Source organism: Anas acuta, chromosome 5 (genome assembly GCF_963932015.1).
Source record: "Anas acuta chromosome 5, bAnaAcu1.1, whole genome shotgun sequence".
Classification (NCBI taxonomy): domain Eukaryota; kingdom Metazoa; phylum Chordata; class Aves; order Anseriformes; family Anatidae; genus Anas; species Anas acuta.
The window spans coordinates 35,933,809-35,954,550 of NC_088983.1; the positions used below are offsets into that span (position 1 = coordinate 35,933,809).

General features: G+C 38.5%; 2 protein-coding genes across 13 annotated transcripts in view; one reads left to right on the forward strand and one right to left on the reverse strand.

Annotated features, from left to right (window-relative positions):
* SIPA1L1 (signal induced proliferation associated 1 like 1) overlaps positions 1-20,742 on the reverse strand; it is a 203,295-nt gene that overhangs the window by 146,303 nt on the left and 36,250 nt on the right. For 11 of the 12 annotated variants that reach the window (XM_068684108.1, XM_068684113.1, XM_068684112.1 and 8 more), the window contains one exon: positions 20,408-20,499. The exons of the other annotated variant lie outside the window; for it this stretch is intronic. The gene's annotated coding sequence lies outside the window, so the exon portion shown is untranslated. The remainder of the gene's footprint in view (positions 1-20,407; positions 20,500-20,742) is intronic. 12 annotated transcript variants of the gene reach the window in all.
* The window catches only part of LOC137857503 (disintegrin and metalloproteinase domain-containing protein 20-like), a 371,501-nt gene that overhangs the window by 8,128 nt on the left and 342,631 nt on the right, over positions 1-20,742 (forward strand). The window lies entirely within an intron of this gene.

A 20,742-nucleotide genomic window follows, 5' to 3' on the forward strand; every position in this document is an offset into this window, starting at 1 on the left:
ATGTTGCAGTTTCCCTTTTTAGAAAGCCTGATGTAACAGGAGTCGAAGACAAGCCTTCACAGTCCTTGTGTCCCAGAGATGGGAAACAAGCACGTCTAGACTGGCGTGCTCTGTTAAGGGATCTTATCCTGACCTGTGGCAAGTTGCCTTATAACTCATATGCAAAACTGCTGATTAAACTAGTTTTTAGAAAGGTCAGTAACAAAGAATTATCTGGCAATTACATACAAGTATAATTTGCTGCCCAGTTTCAAAACACACTGAGCATTATTGGCATGTTCCACTGAAGGGTGTTTGAAACCCAGAAAAAAGAAATCCATCATCCTACATATCACTTCAGTCTTCGGGTATGGAATAATTACAAGTTGTAGTTTTAATTCGGTGAACAAACTGAAAGGTCTTTTCTTGCCAAGAGAACAGCTCCAAGTCTAAAGATATACATGTCTATGACATTTCTGAGGGTACCACTTACTTTGAAAGATACTGACCTAAAAGGGTTTCCCCATCAGCAGCATCTCAACCACCACAGTCACACAAAGCAGAAGTGTGAAAAAGTACGATAAAACAGCACTGCCCTGCTTGGGGGAGAGCCCATGGAGCAAACCAGCACAAAGAGGCACAAGAAAGGCCTCGTTTCCTCGTATCTAAACTCAGCACACAAAACCCCTCCTATCACCTGAAGCCTGTCCCAAAACCCGACTGTTAGCAGCACACACCTCAGAAGGGCAGCATTTGCCTGCACCCGACACTGCCCCACAGGACACAGCCACAGGCCCGGTGCACTCAGTCACACACATCACTTCGCTCTTGGTTGCATGAGTTATGGAAAATAAACCTCAACGCCTCACCAATCAAATCTTAACTGACCAGGCATGGTCGTTAGAGGTAAATTATTACATGAATATGAAATGACCACCTCACGACAAAGCCATAGCTGTAACTAAGAACATCAGAGGTAAACAATGAATGTCAGTATCACTAATCCAAAACACCCCCTCCAAAATAAAGGTAACTTAACAACAGCAAAGCCCTTCAGATGAGCAATGCCAACACCAAACACGAGTCCTGAACACAGCCTATCTTGAAACCTTTCCTTTCTGCTAAAGGCAGAAGGCAGTGCCAGAGGCACCCATGAGGCCTAGGCGCCATCACCACCTGAGCACCCCCCAGGCTGCGCTCGGGTCAGCAAAGCCCAACAAATACTGTGCTAATTTGGCAGTGTAATAGTGAACACAGAATACATACAGGTATTAAGAGAATATTACAAGAACACTGCTTAGAAACTGTCTATAAACATGTGCATGCTGTGTTTACACTTAGTTTTCCACCAATTCAAATTATGATTCATATTCACTAATTTACCAACCGCTGTGTGGAATGACTGGAATCATCTGGAATGAAAGGGGAAGAAGCAAGGGAATGGCAAACATCTTACTTGGAATTGCTGTCTGAAGCCTACTCTTTTTTTCATTTTTTTTTTTGTGGACTTCAGAAAGTTTGAGTATGATCTTAAATTGGAAAAAAAAAAAACTTAAGGTTTTCAAACAGTTTACCTTTAACTATAGTTGTTAACATCTTTAACATGCTTATATTCACAGCACAAATACCATGCTGCAGAAGTCACAAAGAGATTTTTTTTCTGTTATATTTTTTAGGCTGATTTCACAAACCATCTGTTTCTCAATAAAATACATCCATAACGGGATATCTGCCTTAAAACAAGCTCTGAAGTAAGAGGTTCTACCTTCCTCCACCTTCCTCTCTGGCCTTAGCTGGCAGATGGTCAAGAGGACATTTACAATAACAAAGGATGTTTATCAACCAATCTTCATAGGTTAGAGATGCTGGTGCCCTAATAAGAACACATGACAATGCCTTTAAGCAATAAAAGTTCAGAACTTGTACTGCATTCAGATAATGCTATCAGATAACACATACAAAATACTTACTGACCCTGTGCTCACATTTGAGAATTCGCCTTCTTAATTCTGTCTGTGTCTAAGTTCCCAAAATAAAGAGATCAAGTAAATATTGTATTTGTTATTTTGAGTAAATCTCAACAACACTCTGGGAGTAAACAATCTTCAATGATTTGTGGGTTTGAAAAATGAAATATTTACAGATTACTGGTTGTCTTCATATTGTGATTTTGATTATTCTTTTTCCTTTCAAGACAGAAAGCAAAAGTCTGGTACGCTCATTAACTGGGTCACAGTCAGACTCGCATAAGCCTTACTATTCTAACCACAGGAAGAAGAAGGAAGACATAATAGCATATTGGCTTTGCACAGGTTATGGAAGGCATTGCTCAACATTAAAGCCCAGGACTAATCTATGTTCTACATATAACTTCCTTATTGGAGTCTCCAAGCATTCCTCATCATACACTTCTGTGAAACAAGAACAATTGCTGCATTTTAAAGAAATAATGAGGTTGGTAAGTCAAGCAAAGGACTCACCAGGCATAGCTCAGCCTCTGCAAGCACCCCAACGGCAGCCACCCCACAGCTCAGCACTACACACTTACATAAATGCAAGTTAATAGCCATTGTTTGGGATTCCAACTCTATTTTGTTTCACTGTATTTTAATAAGATCTCATCTAGCTCTCCAATTACTCGCTACAGAAACAGGACCATCTTAAAAAAATAAAGAAAAAGACCTGAAAGCCTTAAAAGGATACCCTTTGTCTGAAAAAAGCACTTGGAAACGTACATCCAAGGGACACACAAAACCCTAGCTCTGGCCTTCAGGGTTCAACCGTCTGTTCCAGTGTAATTCCATGCATACTTTACAGTCTGGAGCAAGCACAAGTTGCAGAGGAAAGCAGTCCTGGCTTTTCCCACTCCCTCAACCCTTTCATGTGCTGGCACCAAGAGCCAGTTGGTGATGTGGTGAACCAGATCAAGGGAGCCAAGGAAACTGGAGGCTGAAATTTCTTTGGCAGGTTAGCATCCATGAAAAGCAATTTCCAGCCAGTTCGCTGAATAGCTACTAGAATGCTTCTGCAAGCAGAAAGTTAGATGGGAAAGTGCAGGGGAGTACAACACCACAATTTTCTGCAGTAACTGAGTCAATTCATGCTGGATTAAAATTGCACAGAGAACTACAATGTTAATCACCTACACTTCAAGAAGTCATTTTCCCAAGCCTCTGTTCCTGCTGAGAATTATGTCCACAATACCTAAACAAGGAAATCAAATCTGGGTTTTCAAACAAGATCTTCTTCCATTATACCACCATGTACACCAGGGTCTAATACAAAACATCCAACACAGTCATTAAACCAGCGTCTAATAAAAGTGCATCTAGCACAAATGACAAAGACTAAGACCTACATAAAACAACTAACACAGACACTGCTAGTCAAAACTTCAGGAGGTGAAGGTGGTAGCACTGGTTATGAAGGCTAAGTATACACTTATCAGATTTGAGAGTAAAAATATATTTTTCCTATGTATTTTTTCTTTAAAATAGTAAATCCAAGTCATGTAATACGTGAACTGAGACTTCCTATTCTTTGAGCTGATCATTCACAAAGTATTTGACAGCCTCATTAGCAAAGACTCTCACTTTTGAGAAATGTTAAACTCCCCTTAAAAAATCAACATTTTAAAATATTTTTCTTCATTGTTGTATTATTTTATTAGTATACATCCAAGAAGAAACTTTGGAAAAATAATACCTCATAAAGAAAGCCATGAAATAATTACAGAGGTGATACATTCAGCAGCTCTCAAAGTATTTTTCAGTTCCATTTTTATTATGTTTCCAGTTTTAAGAGTCTACTTTAGACATTGTCCCAAAAGGGACTTCATTTGGATTATAAGCATAATTGTCACATGTACAAGGCATGCTAACTGTAAGTATCTGATATACGCTGCTCTGGGGAACAAATTCATGTTTTTAAAACAAGGGAAATCAAACTAGTATTAAGGATTTTTAATTGTCTGTGACCTAGCAAGGATAACTAGCATACTTCTCACTGGGTATCATTCTTACTGATTGAAATACCATTAATTTCCCTGCGGACCAAAGCAGATCTTATCAAATGACAACTATGCCCTGAAGAGGCCATAAATTAATAATGGTATGCAGTGACTTGATACTGTATTAAGGGTGGTGGGGGTGATGGAAAGGAATACATATCATGTCAATGACTTTGCTTCTGAACAATTCAGTATGTTACTGATTTCACCAACAGATAGATCAAACAGGTACGTGACATGCAGGCTCCTGTGTGAAGATCCACAGCTCTTGAAAAAAGAGAAAGTTTCCACCTAAGTCAGATTTCAGTGCCACCATATCAAGACATCACTAGGTCGCATAGTTAACAAAAGCAAGTTACATCTTTAAGAGAGTTGCTTAATTTTACAAAGGCAAGCAAACTAGTATTAATTTTAGGCTTTGCATTATAAACTATTAATAGCATAGCTGCTGCAACAGCAATAATATGGAAGGCCACCTAAGCAGCAGATGGACTTTATCAGGGAACCAGAACTCCCAAATTTATTCCACATAACATACATACAGACACACATACAGTTCAGTCCTCATCTACATACCTAAAGAGAAAGATATAGAAAATCAGATATGCAGAAAGAAAAATTGGAAAAAAAAAAAGGCAAAAAAAAAACATTGTTTTGATATTTCGAAGTTAAAGCAATAGAAGGAAGTTCAATGAGCATTTGAAAGCATTTCCGCAGGTGTACTTAAATGAGGGTTTACCTCAGCAAGAAGCGTTACTTAAATGGAGAAGTAACATATTTGAAAACACTTGACTGTCATGGGTACCAAAAGAGAATGTGACAGGTTCGGCCAAGTGAATTATTGGTGCTTTGGAAGGACAAGAGACATACCGGCACACCACAAACACTATGCAAATGAATAAAATCTCGTATTTCTTAACTAGATGCGGTCAAATCGTAAGACATAGCTGACATGGAAAAGAGCTTCCCAAAGAATAAGTTTCATTACAGGTACCAGATCTCAGCAAAAACCCTTCAGACTCCTGCATTCCCTTATTCTAATGTTGGTGTGCAGAGCATCTCATTCCAGCAGATCTGGCTAGATTCCAGGAGACAGGCAGGGACTGTAATTAATTTGGATAGAAAGAGTACTTTGGGGCATATAGAGGACAAAAGCTACTTTAAAGAAGCAATCTATGTAGAAACAAGGCATTAAAGATATTAAAAGCCTCATCACTGTGGTATAAGTCTAAAAAAAATCCAGTGGTAAAGAAAAAAATGGTTTCTTTTAGGTGCAAAGACTACAGTTTAAATAAAGTAGATATATTGCCCATCATATCTTCAAGTTTTTCCTATCTCACTGTTCATGCTTTTAACACCTATTTCCAAATGTTGCATATTCAGTGATGAATGAAATAGCATTTGCTCTGTTTCAATGGTAACAAATTGAGGGAGTTCGCAGTAACGACATGCACAGAGCAGAAGAAAACCCCAGAGAAACTTTGGAAATTCACTGCAAACTTTGCCAAAGAGATGCATGTGCAATCCTCTGGCATGCTGTTAGGTAAAAAGGAAGTTTGGCCCTCACAATGATACGGAAGCCGCAGCTTCAGCTGTGGTCTCATTCCTTGCTGGAGGTGAAGCACTCAATACACGTTTTAGGGAAGAGAATTATCCAATTTCATGGTTCTGGATCAATGATGTTTCTTTCAAATACCTAGCACTTAGGTTCCTAAACCCATGTACAAAAATATTCACGCACACAATACTGACTTGTCAGTCTGGAAGTGGTGGATGTTAGTTTGCATTTCAGGTACGCCTGACATCTCATTTGCACTTTGCTATACTTCATATGGTCACTGCTGCCTGAGTCATCTACAGTAGCTAACCTATTCTCAAAATCCTTCCCTATAGGCATTTAGGGATCATGACTTCCACTGGAAGATATTTATGCCTGTATAGCAGCAGTTAGGACATGGTTATGTGGTCCTTTTCTTAGCAGAGTCACCGTCTGGAGTAAGCAGTATATTATCCATAAATGATGGGCTGTGTTCCTATGTGTTAGGTATTGATTTTACTAGGAAAAGTAATTTCTTCATATGTGGTAGTTTAAACTGCAGTCTGCTGTTTACTATATACGTTTCTACATTTATCAATATTTAATAAAAGAGATGGAAGAGAATTGAAATGAGGAATACAAAGACTAACTGCTAAAAGCCTGTTTGACAAAAACTTTCTGAATCTCAGAAGACCTCCCTTGAAAGCGGTTGAAAGCTGGCATTTGCAGACTTAATACAACCAATTGAAACACTACATTCTCAAAGACAGCAGCAGCTAAATCTAAGCAGCATTTCTCATAGTATTTCCACAGGTGTTCCAAAGACTCTTCTCCTTGCAACTCCCACCACGACGAGTCTGACTAATCCAGAGCACTGGGCACAACCGCAGTATCAAAGGGCCTCAGCCATGCTTGCAGACCTTTATAGAAGTGAAAACACCTCCCAGCTTGGGTCATGCTCATTTAATACAAACTATGGGTTGGTCACCTATTGGTTCACCACTTACAAACGCAAGATTTTTCTGCATTATTCTAGTTTCTCAAATCCAAATAAATTACTTATAAATAAAGAGTTTTTTTCATTTATTTTTCTTATAATCAAATCTACATTACATTGGGATACTAGAAATAAGTATGGATTAACATCAAAGTTCTTTAAAATACAAATAAGAAGTACAATGCTTTTTTTTTTTTCCTACAGAATAAAACAAACATTCAATAATAAATGACTGGGCTTCAGAAGGCACTGCAGGACACTGCAGTAGCTCACTTGTATTGACTCTTTCCTCTTTTGCAGAGGGGAAAGAAGGAAAATGCAATTATCTGAATTCTCACACAATCTGATCAATTACACTTAAATATGTTCATTAATACAGGCATTACTGTCACCATAGGGGAAAAGGCTAGATACCAACAGAAAGTGAAATCACACAAGATGCTTTCAGCATCAGGCCAATTGTGTCACTAGCATTTAATCAGGAATCTAAAGATTATGTCTATTCAAAATGCACCCTTTTGCTGTGCAGAGAACAACGCGTGGATAATTTCACTAATCCCAAACTCTAAACAAAAAGGCTTTACATTAGCTGATCGTGGTTTTCCACATCTCTTACTCCACAAGCTAAGCAGAAAAATTGTAGACCTAAAACAAAATCAAGTCAGAGCAGCAAATGCTGGATTTGGTTGACTTAGCAAACAGCATAGGTTAATGCCAGGTCTAGAAAGATTACAGTAACTGACAATATAAGGTAAGAATATATCAAAGCTTGTTTGTACAGAGAAAACAAACCAATGTTTTCCAATAATGCAGAGATAAATAGGGAGCTCCTGTAGCAGCAGTAGTTAAAAAATAAAGTTATCCACAACTTTACATATACTTTACTCAGTGTAAGGAGAATCCTATGTTACACTGCATGACACCTCCACCTGGCTACGCACACCTGCAGCAAGGCAAACAGAGGTGTTTACCAAAATTCCCTACAGTTGTACAAGTCAGACATCAATGCCTCTGAAGACTTATGCCTACCACACACTGATCCACCCACTATCAGCTAATCCACTGATGGGAATAATGCACAGAAAGCCAAGCAAGATTTTGGCAACACTTCAACTTACACATATAATAAAGAAAAACAGAAAAAAAAACTTTAAAACCAAGCTCAAGAAAATAATCTGATATAGTCTGAAGGTGAATGCTAGAGATTACAGATGAAATATTTGTACACTGCAATATTTCTAATATCTTCTGTTCAACAAGGTGTCTGTTCTTTCTTTTCCTCCAACTCATAGCACGCTACATGCTGTCACCTTAGGAGATGCTGGTAGCTCAGAAAAAAAAAAAACACACAGAAAAAAAGCAGGTTAAATTAGAGCAAGTTGTGAAACAGTATATAGTGGCAGATACTTGTTACACATGTGAAGACTAAATCATAGATAAGCCCTCTGGCTTTTAAGAAAGCATTCATAAAAGGTACAAGCAAAGGAGCAATCATAGCTTAAGACATGACCTTCATAAAAGGTTGGATTTGCAGATCTCATCAGAAAAGGATAAGGCAGGAAGCTTTGAACCGAATTTCTGGCGCAGGCAAACAAAAACAAGAATTACACAGCTTTCACGTGTGAACATACCTTGAAGGCTGTTGCAGGATTTTGGCTTTTGTGGCTGGAAGAACTGCTCGCTCAGCTTATGTCAGATTAAAATTAAATAAAAACTTCAGGTACAAGTATATCTCTCCTTCATAATTAGGAAAGCCAGTGGCACAAAGAGGCTTGACACTTGATTTTATGGTACTACTAATGTCCCAAATCCAGAACAGAACACAGAAAGTGTTAACAGGTCTCAAACTTTGGCTTCCAGTAGCAAAACTAATTCAGTTTACTTCCTACCTATGATAAGTAATAATGCTACTTAACCTTTGACAAACTACTACTCAAGTATCCAATTGAAAAATAGACCTTTAATGCTCATGAAAAGTTTTACTTATGGGAATATTATTTCTGAAGTTAGCAGCACTGTTTACAAATCTAGAATACACACCCTGGTGTTGTTAATTTCAGGAACTAACATTTTGAAACAGAACAATTTATTTTTCCTGTTTGATCAAAGGAAAGCACTTCTGCTTTGGGTCAGCCATAGATAATTTGCAGTAATATATACCAAAAAACTAATAGAATACTAGTAATTGGTAACAACATCCAGGTACTCTGCTCGTGGAATTTTCCCCTTACTCAAAAAAAAATAGGTTATTTTATAGCCATTTTATATACCATTTCATAAGGGGAGACCAAAAGGTATTTTTCTCTTTTGTCCAATATTGCTTATATTTGTGTTAACACAATTTACAGAAGTTACTGGCAGGTGAGGGAAAGTCATGCTTACAAAGTTAGCTATTTCACATAAACAGCAATACCTGAACAGGGGCATACAAGGAATAAAAAAGGATACTTATCAGAAACTGTATTGCAATGGTGTTTCTGCATTATCACTATCATTGAATACACAATCACTCATTCCTCAGTAGCAATGTACTACATATAATACAGAAAAAATATTCCCAGGAAGTCCCAACTCTGTATTCAGTAGTATTCAAATCGGGGAATTTACCAGAAGTCATTATCTTTAAGACAAGATGAAGAGCATAAAGCCTACCTTTCAGGGCTTTTTATACACTTCGTTTCACTAAACCCAGACAAGGAATGCAAATCTGTTTTGACTGAAGGTTTATCTTCAGCACAATCTGCCTCCAAATTTGCAATACTAAAGGAGAAATGCAGTACACTGTTCTCAGTTACTTTGGTTAAAGCATTGGTGGAGAATCCTGTCCCAAATATCCCACTGTGTAATTTTCAGAGTATAGCAATCTCTTGCAAACAATCAGCAGGAGACTGTTATTTACTTGTTGGACAGTGAAGTGGGTAGTTACACCTCACAGAGTTAAGGGAGAATTCAAAGGGCATGTTTGGTGTTAAGAAGCTACAGATTCACTTAAATCTGTCGCTTTCATGTGGAAGAGATTTGAATTTTTGCAGCTCACAAGCTCTGTATGCTGTTTTATAAACCAGAAAATTTTTGAAGCATGTTCAGTTGTTCTTTATACTAACCTGGGCATCTAGGTTAGATAAACAAGGTATCGGGTCACAAGTACAAGGCTTTGTAAAAGCATATGCCAATCCTTTGCAACTTCTATAAAGCATTCAAGTATGATACCTTACGCATGTTCCAACTGATGTATAGAGATATTGTAAAGACAGACCAAATCCAAACTAGGTTTTGATTTGGGTGCAGGGTCAGGGACAGGACACACAAAAAAGAACCTTGAAGTTTCTCAGGCTCATGTTCAACTGTCCTAACCATAAAATAGGCTGACAGGCAAGCTTTTTGGTTGTTTGGGGGGTTGTTTGGTTTTTTTTTGTTGTTTTTTTTTTTTTTAATTCATCTCAGGCATTCTGCTTAGCTTTTCGTTTATAAGCATGAGGCTCAGGGAGAAAAGATAAGTAAACAAATTGAAAATTAAAAACTTACAGTGAAGCCGAAGGAAAATACCACCCTGTAAAAAAAAACATTAGTGAAAGGTAGGTTTTTCACAAGAGGCTGAAACCTTCTAACTCATTTTTCTAATTGAGTCCTTTTATAGCAACTGTTAACTGACGAACGAAGCAAGGAACATCCCTTCACTTACCCATCCAGACCTCTTATGGTATAGCTCAGAGAAGTTTTTAGTGGATCTGTCTGTGAGCCGTACCAGACCCAATGAGCAAAATATTTTGTTGCTTTAAGAAAAAAAAAAAGTCTTGCATGCCTCTTAAGTATGCACCTCTATCAACAAAACGCTCATTTTCAGTGATACCGTGCTGCTACCAGTCCCAGGTGTACACTCAGAGGTAAGCAGAGGCCCACTAGCATGGTGTAAGAAGGGCTAATGCAGCCCTCCTGGGATCCCCAGGACAACTCTATGCTTTGTCTCACCTAAGCACAGCTACATCCCTCTCCCTTACCCTATCTTCTCTCCTAAATGCCCTGTATAAATAAGATTCAGCTAAGTGCCACTGCAGTTAATACTTCTAGTATTTTTTTCATTGATAATTCCATATTTTGCATTTCTAGATGATTTTTTGCAGTTTCCTTTTCAGGCAGCTAAGGGTAAAAACAGATGAGCTAGAAGATATTCCTCTATTCTAAGATAAACCAACCAAGTTTCCTGAGTAGGAGTTAAAAACTCCTGATACTCCCTTAGTATACGCCCTGGGTGTGTTCATCACTCAAGCCTGGCACTCCCTACGGTTGCAGTTCTGATCTGAAATTCAAGAGCAAAATTGTTGTGGTTGGACAGAAACGAGGCAACATTTCCTCATATTCCTCATTGCCATGTTCCTTTTTATAGCCTCACCCTGAGAAAATCTTGGAGCAATGGGAGGGAGATGCAGAAGTGGTGCACGAGTGCTCCTAGCAGCACGGGGTAGTTACCTCTGGTGCATTCCACAGGTAAAACACACAATGCAAACTGAGAAACAGACCTCATATTAATCATTTTTGGCCTTGATTTTCAAATAGCCAGAACTTCATTGAAGTCATACCCTGTCAGTCAGCGTGGAACCTATTCACAGTAGAGTTTTATATTAAACAAATGAGTCACTGAAATCATCACGTTCCTTGAGATTGGCTTGCATTTCCAATTCCCTTCCTGTTCATGAGAAAAAAGCAAACAGGTCAGACAGACAAACAAATACAAGCGTTTGACCACAAATGCACCCAAGTGCTAGATATCAAGTGCCTGTGTACTAGTATTTCAGTATCACTTCAAAAGCAAAACAGGTACCTTTCAAAATGGAAAAGCAAATACATGTCAGAAGATGACTGCTGTGGCCCTTCTAGTATCTTTTAGATCAAAAATAAATAAATCTGCATAAGAAGTCTAATGATCAAGCTACAAAAACACAGATAATGGGAACAATGCAACAGATTACATTGTGGTGCCCCGAGGAGTAGACTAGTTAGTATGGAAAACTAGCTTAAAACCTCTACCAACTTCAGATCCTTTCCATTAACACTACAGATGAATTTTAATACTGATATCACTCTGGATTTCGGCCCCAGTTTTGGGAAATCCTGCTCTTCTCTACTCAATAAGAATACCTAAAACATGACCTAACTTTGCTCATACCCATACTGCTGTGACTGTTCTACTGCACCATTGCAGATACCCTTCTACGTGCATTTCTGTATCCCTCTAAATAAACCCTACAAAGCATTATTCTCACCTATATTACTGCACTGTTATATTCCTTATAACAAATGGTAAATAAGAACACAAACACGGAGGAAAGAAAGCAAACAGACTGCAGACTAAATAGCAATAAGGTATGCTTTTCACCAAAAAGAATTTTAAAAATGCATAGAAGTGACTGAACCAATTTACAAAAGGATCTCCAGTAAGATCAACTTCTAAGGCATACAGATGAAATGGGTTCAAAGATACTAAAAGAAAGGGAGTTGTTTTGTGTTTTGATCTTGATGAACTTAAGCACGATATGGCTTTAGCTGTTTGAACCAGACAGCTCACTAAATTGTCAGCTAGCCAACAGGGCAGTCGGGCAGCTTAGAGCCCAACCCTAGGTCCAAATTTCGGGGTGTTTAGATGATATTACCAAACTTTAGCCCTAAACAAATAATCTACAGACCAAATATAGAACCTGCTCCTTAACAAAAACAGGACAAAATAATTGGAAATGTGAAAGTCTATGAAGACAGGCTTTCATGAGCCACAGGGACACGTTGTACTATGGGACAGCCCCTCACACAAGGCCTAAACTTTTGATTTGCAGTTGTTTTCGTTCTCATTTCAGAACCTGAAGATTTCTGAATGTTTCCAAGCCACCTCCAACCCCCCCCACCCTCCAGGAAAAAGCCAACATAGGAAATTCAATGCAGTGCCTTTATTGCAAGGTGCATTTTAATCTAAAAACTAAACCACCCTGGAACTAGGGCATATTTTCATAATGAGAAAAAAATTACACATTGTGGTTTCAGTGGCATATCTGCCGCTAACAAGGCAGCCTGCAAGAAGCCTGACAGCAAGAACCCCACTGAAAAGAAGGCAGAATTGGCTATTTAAGAGTTGCCACATTTAGACAGTGACAGAAAGCACCTGGGGGTGGCGGGGGTGGGGGATCATGAGGACTATTTTTAAGTAACAGACATCCTGTTTTTATGGAAAAAAAGCATATCAATCATTTTATTACTGCATGATGAATTAACATTTAAACATTTAATTACAAGCCAAAACTCTTTAAAATTGTCTACATCTCCAGTTTACGGAATTACCCCACCAGATGGGAACGCAATGCCCAGTATTGCAAGTTTAATGTGTATCTGCAAACCTATAAAATCTAGATTAGTGATACATTTTGGCAACACTTGTTTTAAACAGAACCCTTCAGAGCTTTTAGCCCAGTCAACTGTTACAGACAGGCTCCAGAAGCAATTTACAGGAATGATTAAACCTTCTCAGTCACTAGCAGGCAGTTCCTTTCATCTTGTAACTAGGCTTTAAACCTGGGCCTGGACACCCACCTCTGGTCACAGGGGTGATCTGTTCTTCCTTATTACCTGAGCCTTAAAGCTCCACGTGTTTCCAGGACTGTGAGTTCCTCCCCCAATAATACTGGCTAATAGCTCCCTAGGAATGCCAACATAAAATTTACTGCCAAATTAAATATTGTTCTCCAGCTTAGCAGCCTCCTTTCCCTTGGAACTCACCTCGGCAGTTAGAGTTGACACCGTGACATTCAGACATCCCTGGAAGCTGGGCAGACTTCACTACTCCCCTCTGCTGCAAGCAGTAACAGGAGCAAGAGCTGCAGTGTATGTACTGATGTGGCACCTTGAACAGAGTCAGACGTGAAGCTCACCATAAGGTCACTAAGTTTTTGGTGGGGCAGTCTCAACCTGAGTTTTGGACAAGTCACACAGTTGGATGCATGTTAAGTACTAGAAGGATTCCTCAATTCATTCTAACCAGCAAACAATCCGAAATGGGGAGGACCCATTCCACCACGAAGCACCCCTCAATGAAAGAAGCACATCACACTGAAATTGGTCTCAGTGGAGCACCTTTGCTGGGACACAAAGAAGAAAGCCAGTTACTGGGAGTTCACAGCCAGACTGTGGATGGTTTTCCACATCCATGCTCTGATGCTTTTCACAAGCATGGTCAGAGGAAAAACGTGGAACATAAACTTAGCAACTCACTGTTGCTATGCAGATACTTTTATTTTTTTATGCAAATGAAAGCAGACCACCACTAAATAAAGACAGAAATAAATTTTCTTCTTTACATTTACTACATGAAATAATAGGCACTCCTGCCCTCCAGGAGTATCTAGATCACCGAACGCTGGGAGTAGCTGCATATTAGGATGCTGCTGCTTTCCAGATAAGTAGGTTTAGATCAAAGTTGAGGAGTGCTTACTTAGTGAATAATTAGACATGATTTTTTGACACAACTCTTAGTTTTTACTCAAAATAAGAGGAGAGCCAAGCACACAGGAAAGTTTCTAGATATAGTCAAGTGTTAATTGTCAAGGTAACAAAAGGAAGAAGGATAGTAAACTGTATAACTATAATACAAAACAAATAACCTACATTTTCATATCATAAGCATCGCATATATCTCACCTTATCAAAAGCAAGGACAATATGAGATCATAAGAAAGGTGTGGTTCAGAGGAAGTGGGAAAAGTGCTCAGCACAAACAATCCTTAACCTTGATAAGTCATTCCACAAGTGATCAAAAGTCAATTAAGCTTCTCTCAGTTCTCCATCAGGTCTTTCCATCTTTGCATTGCTTCATAGATAAAATATTTGCTGCAACTTTCTTTCCAGTGCTGAAAGAAACAATGAACTTTGATGTTGTGTCCCAGCTACTTTCTCAGCAACTACACCAGATCCCAAGATCTTCCAAACCCAGGTTCCAACAACAAACACCACAGAGACCCCTGCCAGACAGCTCATCCATACCTAAGACTTCAGAAGCCTCTGTTACTCACACAGAGAACAAGGGCCAGAATGAATACAGAGCAGCTTGTTCACTTGGCAGCACACACTGCGACAGGCTGCCTAGAGCGCCAGCTCCATCCTAAAAATACTCAGTGGTCATCTGGAAAAGGTCCTGAGCAACTTGGTCTAACCTAAAAGTTCTTCCTGCTTCAAGTATGGTACTGACTACGTGACCTATAGCGGTCACTTCAAACCATTTAACATTCCCTGCATTGAATGTGCACAATAGACACTTCCAACCACCCACGTGTTTCTTTGTATTAGCCAGACTAGTAGTAAACTCTCATGTACCTGCACTTCATCTACTAGATTTTGCCACTCAACACTTTAAAAATGAATCGAATTAGACTACTAATACCAAAACAGTCCTAAGCTTATCACTGCAATAATTAGCTAGGAGTCTCAGTGTTCACAATGGATTTTCCTAGCTTACACTTAACAAACAGACATTTTCTTCATTAGATAGCACCAGTATACATCAGAAATTTCAGGGCAACTTCAGTTCTGATTTAATTAATACAAGATGTTGGACAAGAAATAAACAGACAAGAAGAAAATCTAGATACAAGATCTCTCAACTTTGGTGCTCAAGTCTTCATTTTTATCATGGCTAATCAGAAAAGCAACTATTTCTAATTGAATTTCTTCATGTTCACAGCATTGTTTTTTTGTCATCAATAAAGCATGAATTTTCTAACATGCAAAAAAAAGAGACCAAGGCAACTGTAGAAATATGAATTATGCAATTACGTTATATGCTAAATTTGTGTACTTTCCTTCAGTGTCAAATCACAATACTATTTCAAGATGCAACTATGAATAAAATTTGAAGTGTCACATTTACTATGAACATACGCTTCAGCTTTAAGCCATACGAAGTTACATTCAAATTGCAAATCCATGGGAACAGTCCCTTCCTAAGGGAAAAGGTGTTCTGCAAGTACTTCCTCTTCCTCTTAGATTGGATCAATTTAGCTGCTGTCAAACGTCAGTCTTAGAGCAGAGGAGAACTGACCAGTTTGTTTCCTTACTCCAGCAACAGGAAGAAACAGCGTGCACATTCCAGCTTGCCTGAGTCTCTTCCAAGCAATTAAAACTTGAATTCTGTTGTACTACTGAGAAGGTCCATGCATTGCTGCAGAAGAGCTGCATCACTACCTTAAGTTTTATACTTAAAAGAAAGCACAGATGCTCATAAAACAAGAAGTACCTAGCCTTTTGAACAATCATTGCACTAATGAAACCTGTACCAATGTAACATCTCGATCTAGGTAGTTGCATGCTTTATGGAAAGTTTTGATTTCTGATTTTTAAATATATACACACACATCAAATACACGTACTGGGTTTACACATCTGAATATGTAAAATATATACCTGAAATACGTTTTCATATATATGAATATACACACACACGCATACTTATGTCATTTTCCCCTCCTACCCTCAGAATCACAGCTATAACACCAGAACAGCAAACACACCCAGGGATGGTTATACAGGGCTTTTAAAGTAGGCAGAATTATCTTAAAACTCTAAAAAGAGGGCAACAAAGAAGTCACGTGAGATTCTGAAGAGTATCAGCTCAGACTCCTGACAGGACAGCTATGATGTTCTTTCTCTTAAGAAGGAAGGAAAGACCAGAAGTGAGTCAGGATTGACAAAATAAAGATTCAGAAATAACAATGGTGTCAGTAGTGCAAATGCACATGGGGGGTTCTGGAGATTCTCTGAAAAGCAATGCTCCCCAGCTGTGATTCCCAACACATTGGCTTGTGGCATGCCTTTTTGTTTCTAGTGTCGCTTCACAACAGATAGCCTGGAGAGCCTGGTTCTTTAGAAAAAGAGAAATAAAGAGCACTCTACTAGGGGTCCTTCTGAATTGCCAGAGACCAACACAGCCATCCTAAAGCACAAAATTCATGGCATAATTGATGCAGCCATCAGGTGCTGCAATAAATTTCACCTTCCATTTCATGTATCATCAGTTTCCAGTGCCTAATAATTACCTCTCCCCCTTTCCACAGCATAACCATTTCTGGTCTGAAAGATGGGCACGTACTTACTTAAAAGGCACTTGTGGTGAAGGCTCACGGGAAAAAGTTTATACTATGCCTTGAAGTGTGATATTGCTTCCTTTGAGCACTGAATTAATATGACTGGTTCCCCTTTTTAAACTTTTATATATGTATTTTCCTACTCCAAATGAATTAGTGAAACCAATGAATATCTTATTCGAAAAAAAGTGAAATTAATTTTACTATATAAATCCTTGATCCCCTAGGTATGGGGGAAAAATGCGTTACATGACTGTTTCATTCAGCATTTCTACCTTCACATTGACCATTAATGCACAGAACAGAAAGAGCAAGGATAATGTGTTATTTGAGAAGAACCTTTTTATGTAGCTGTGGTTCAAGGAGGGATTTCCTTCATTCATTCTATTTTTAAAATCCATGAAACGAGGCTGAAGTTCCAGCTAATCTTATTTCTTTCAGATGTCAGCTCAGAAAGAAGAGGAAAGATTTGCTTTCAACTTTGAGCCGCTTAGATTGCAGGTCCCTCCACAAGCTATTATTCAGATCCATCCAGTTGCAATGAAGTGCCCAACTCCCCCTCAATGTGCAGCTGAAACTAAAGGATTTTTTTTTTTATATAATGATACTGGCAAATACTAAAAGGAGGATGTGGGCATGCACAAGTATGGCGCCTTGTAGCTCTCTCTCCTAGTGAGCTACAAAATCCCATGTAGATAAGATTTTTGCCACCTGGCTGTCTAAAGGCAGTCTGTTAGACTGTCAGATGATAAACTAATGCTTTGGCATGGCATGCCATATAGATTTACAAAAAAAAATCAGTTATATCTGAATAGTAACAGAACAATTATGGACCACAAACACCACACTCAGTAGCAACAGCTACATGAAACATGGGATGTAGGGTAAAAGGTTATTTGTGATTTTATTGTGAAACAGTTCTTAAATTTCAAGAATTAGAGCACTAAAACTTTCCTTAAGGGGAAAAAAGTTACCCTTGATTGCGATTTTAAAGCATATATTCTAAGAATTAAACACTTTTAAATATTTCTATTACCATAGTAATAGTGCATAACAAATTAAACCACGAATAGGGCCTAGTTCATTAGGTGCAGCAAAACAAAGCCAGCTCCTGCGATAATTGCCTGAGCTACTTGTTGTACTGTGAGCATTAGGCAATTAATATTGAAACTGCGTTGTCTCAGCCCGAGGGAAAGATGTCATATAGTTAAGGAACTACATTTTCTATTGTGCAATGCCTTGTTTGGATTGCTCGTCTCTATCTGATCTGCATGAACTCTGGAAAGTTATCATTTAAGCACGCAGTGTGCAAATCCCTGCGCTTCAGCTAGTTCCAGCTGCTGCAACGAGAGCACCAGATTCAGCGTCTCCCTAGTAACATGCACCTGGGCTAGAAAAGACTCGAGCTCAGTCAAGGCATCACAGGGATATGACAGGAATTTCTGTAAGTGACTAAAAATGACCATTCCCACCAGCGAAGGAAATCTGCTCCGAACAACTGAACTCACGCCCACGGGCTTTTAAGCACCCTCTGCTCCAGCAATGACCAGAAGTGTTTTCTGCCAGCCTGAGCCAGTCAAGCTAACAACACCCATCTTTGCCTGATGATGGTAAAAAAACAAGCCAAAGCTATTTTCAAATCACACCAGGATCGGATTATTACTATATAAACACATATACACACATGCAATACAAACACAGTTTATATGCGTATATAGTTTAAAAAAAAAAACAGCTTAGAAGATTCTGCTTTGTTGGGAAACATCACACTCAAGTACTGCAAATCCTTCTAAACTCCCCAGCATAATAGATGTCACTAATTTTTTTTATGCAAATATCTTATCTTTAATGGGTTACAACAGATCTTCTAATTAAGATGTGTTCTAATATTCAAAATTTGAGACCTTTTTCAGGAACAAATGAAGCTGTTCTTTCAACATCCAGCCAAATAATAGGACTATACCTTTTCCCTAGAAAGGTAAAGAAATGAGATTATTTCCCAACAACTAACGTACAATTTCTCTGCAAGGCCTCCTCAGTTCAACTCTATTATTCAGACTTGTTTTTTCCTCTCCCCCAAAATCAGTGCAGCAAAGTAGCTCTAAAAAGCAAGATATTGATTATGACCACCATTCACAATGAGAGAAATTAACTGTCAGGAGAACATTTAATGAATTAGCTCTGCAAACACATGAAAAATGCTCTTCCAACTCAAAGACTTCGAGTATTTACAACCCCCTAAAATTATCCCAAGGGCCAAATTACTTTACAGTATCAATTAGCGAAAAATCCCAGTGAACCAATTTTTAAACATATGCAAGAATTATAAAGCACATTTTTTCCCTCTGCTATAAGTAGCAGCTGTCCTATTTATCTTTCAGGCTTTTTACTCCACACTGTGACTGTTTGTATATAAACTTTAACAGAAGTAGCAGAATATTTTTAAGAGCTCTCCCCGCTCCCTCTATGCCCACCCCACCCCCCCCCAAAAAAAAAAAAAAAAAAGACTGTGCTTCAATACTTCAAGATAAGCATCGGAAAACAACCTTTAAGAAGAACCATATAACTCATTATTGTTTTAAGCCTATCCCTATAAACACTGTTGGCTAATTCCATTTAACTAGAGAAAGCCAGGTTACCCTCTGGGAAAATCACAGATTAGCCTACGCTTACAAAAAGCAGTTCTTTGAACTTCTAACTATGTATTTCACCTCTGCAAAGACTTCCCCGTCGCCATCTCACACACACACCCCTCTGTAAGGCTTCATTGCCTGGCAAATAAGACACAAAATAATGCACAGATGGCAGTCATTTGGCCAAGTGATATCACATGAAACAACAGGCAGAGTAGTAGTGAAATGGTTTAATAGTTACTCTGCTGCAATGCAGTTTTCACACCCAATCTCAGAGTTATGCAAAATACTCTTCTGGCCCTGGTGCCACAAAGGCAGGTGGCATTTCCTTGAAATTATGGAACTAGCAAGATACAGCAATATTCAGAGGTTTGTGGTATCGAATCGTAACAGTTCATGCAAATAAGGGTAACACCACACTTCTGAGTTTTCAAACGCTTGTAATGACAGAGTGCAATTCCCTCCCCTAGCAATGGCTTCAGCACTCAATTTTACCACCCTCTTCTCTTGCAGTAGACTTTAAAAAAACACTTTGAATGAAATTTAATTAGGTAAATCCATTAACCCTCCTAAATGGATGAAGTTAGATTAATTCAAGCCACATTACCTATTAGTTCACTAGCACCACAAGCTGTAACCTGACAGCTTATTTTCCCTCCCCATTCCCTCTTTCTGGGTTACATTTGTATTGGTTTAGCCAATAACCCCTGCAGTGTAGTCAGATACATGCTGAAGCCATGAGAAGGGAGGAATGAGGAAAGATGAAGTATTGGAGAAGCAGTTAGAGAGGGGTTTTCAAATTCTTTCCTAAGAATAGTTGCTTTCTAGTACTGAAAACTCATGGATCTTTTTCCCAGAAAATGCTTTATAGGTATTGGCCTCCCTGGTATCACTTACAGGTTAAACCTGACAGACTACGCGAAGTGCATAACCTGTAAATTAAAAGGGAACCAACAGATATGGTGCTGATATGCATAAGATTCTAAAAAATAATTTTAAAAAAGCTTTATGAAAGAGAAAGCTGCAAAGGTTTTCAAAGCAGAAAGTTAAAATTGCAAAAGCCCAACTATTGTGGTTCTTTGTTGCTTTCAGTTTTTTTAGTAGGTCACCTTTAAAATTGGAAAATTTGTTACTTACTTCTGAAGTACACAAATGCTGTGTTTCCAAGTCTCCATCACATTACGGGTGTTTGTTTTGACACATGCTTCAACAGAGTAGCATTCGGGAGTCTAAGTAAAAAAATAAATAAATAAACTTTTAAAAAGATGACAATATAGGACAATATTAGTATTACCTTTCAACTACAAGACATGTCAAAAAGCAATTTATTCTCCAAGTGCGCCCAAGAAATTTTCTAGCATCAAACAGAAAAATTGGCATGTCAGACTATACCACCGCCCAGGTTGCTTGTGAGGAAAAGCAGCCAATCTTTCTCACACATGTAACAAGTGCTTTATTTTTATAAAACTTGC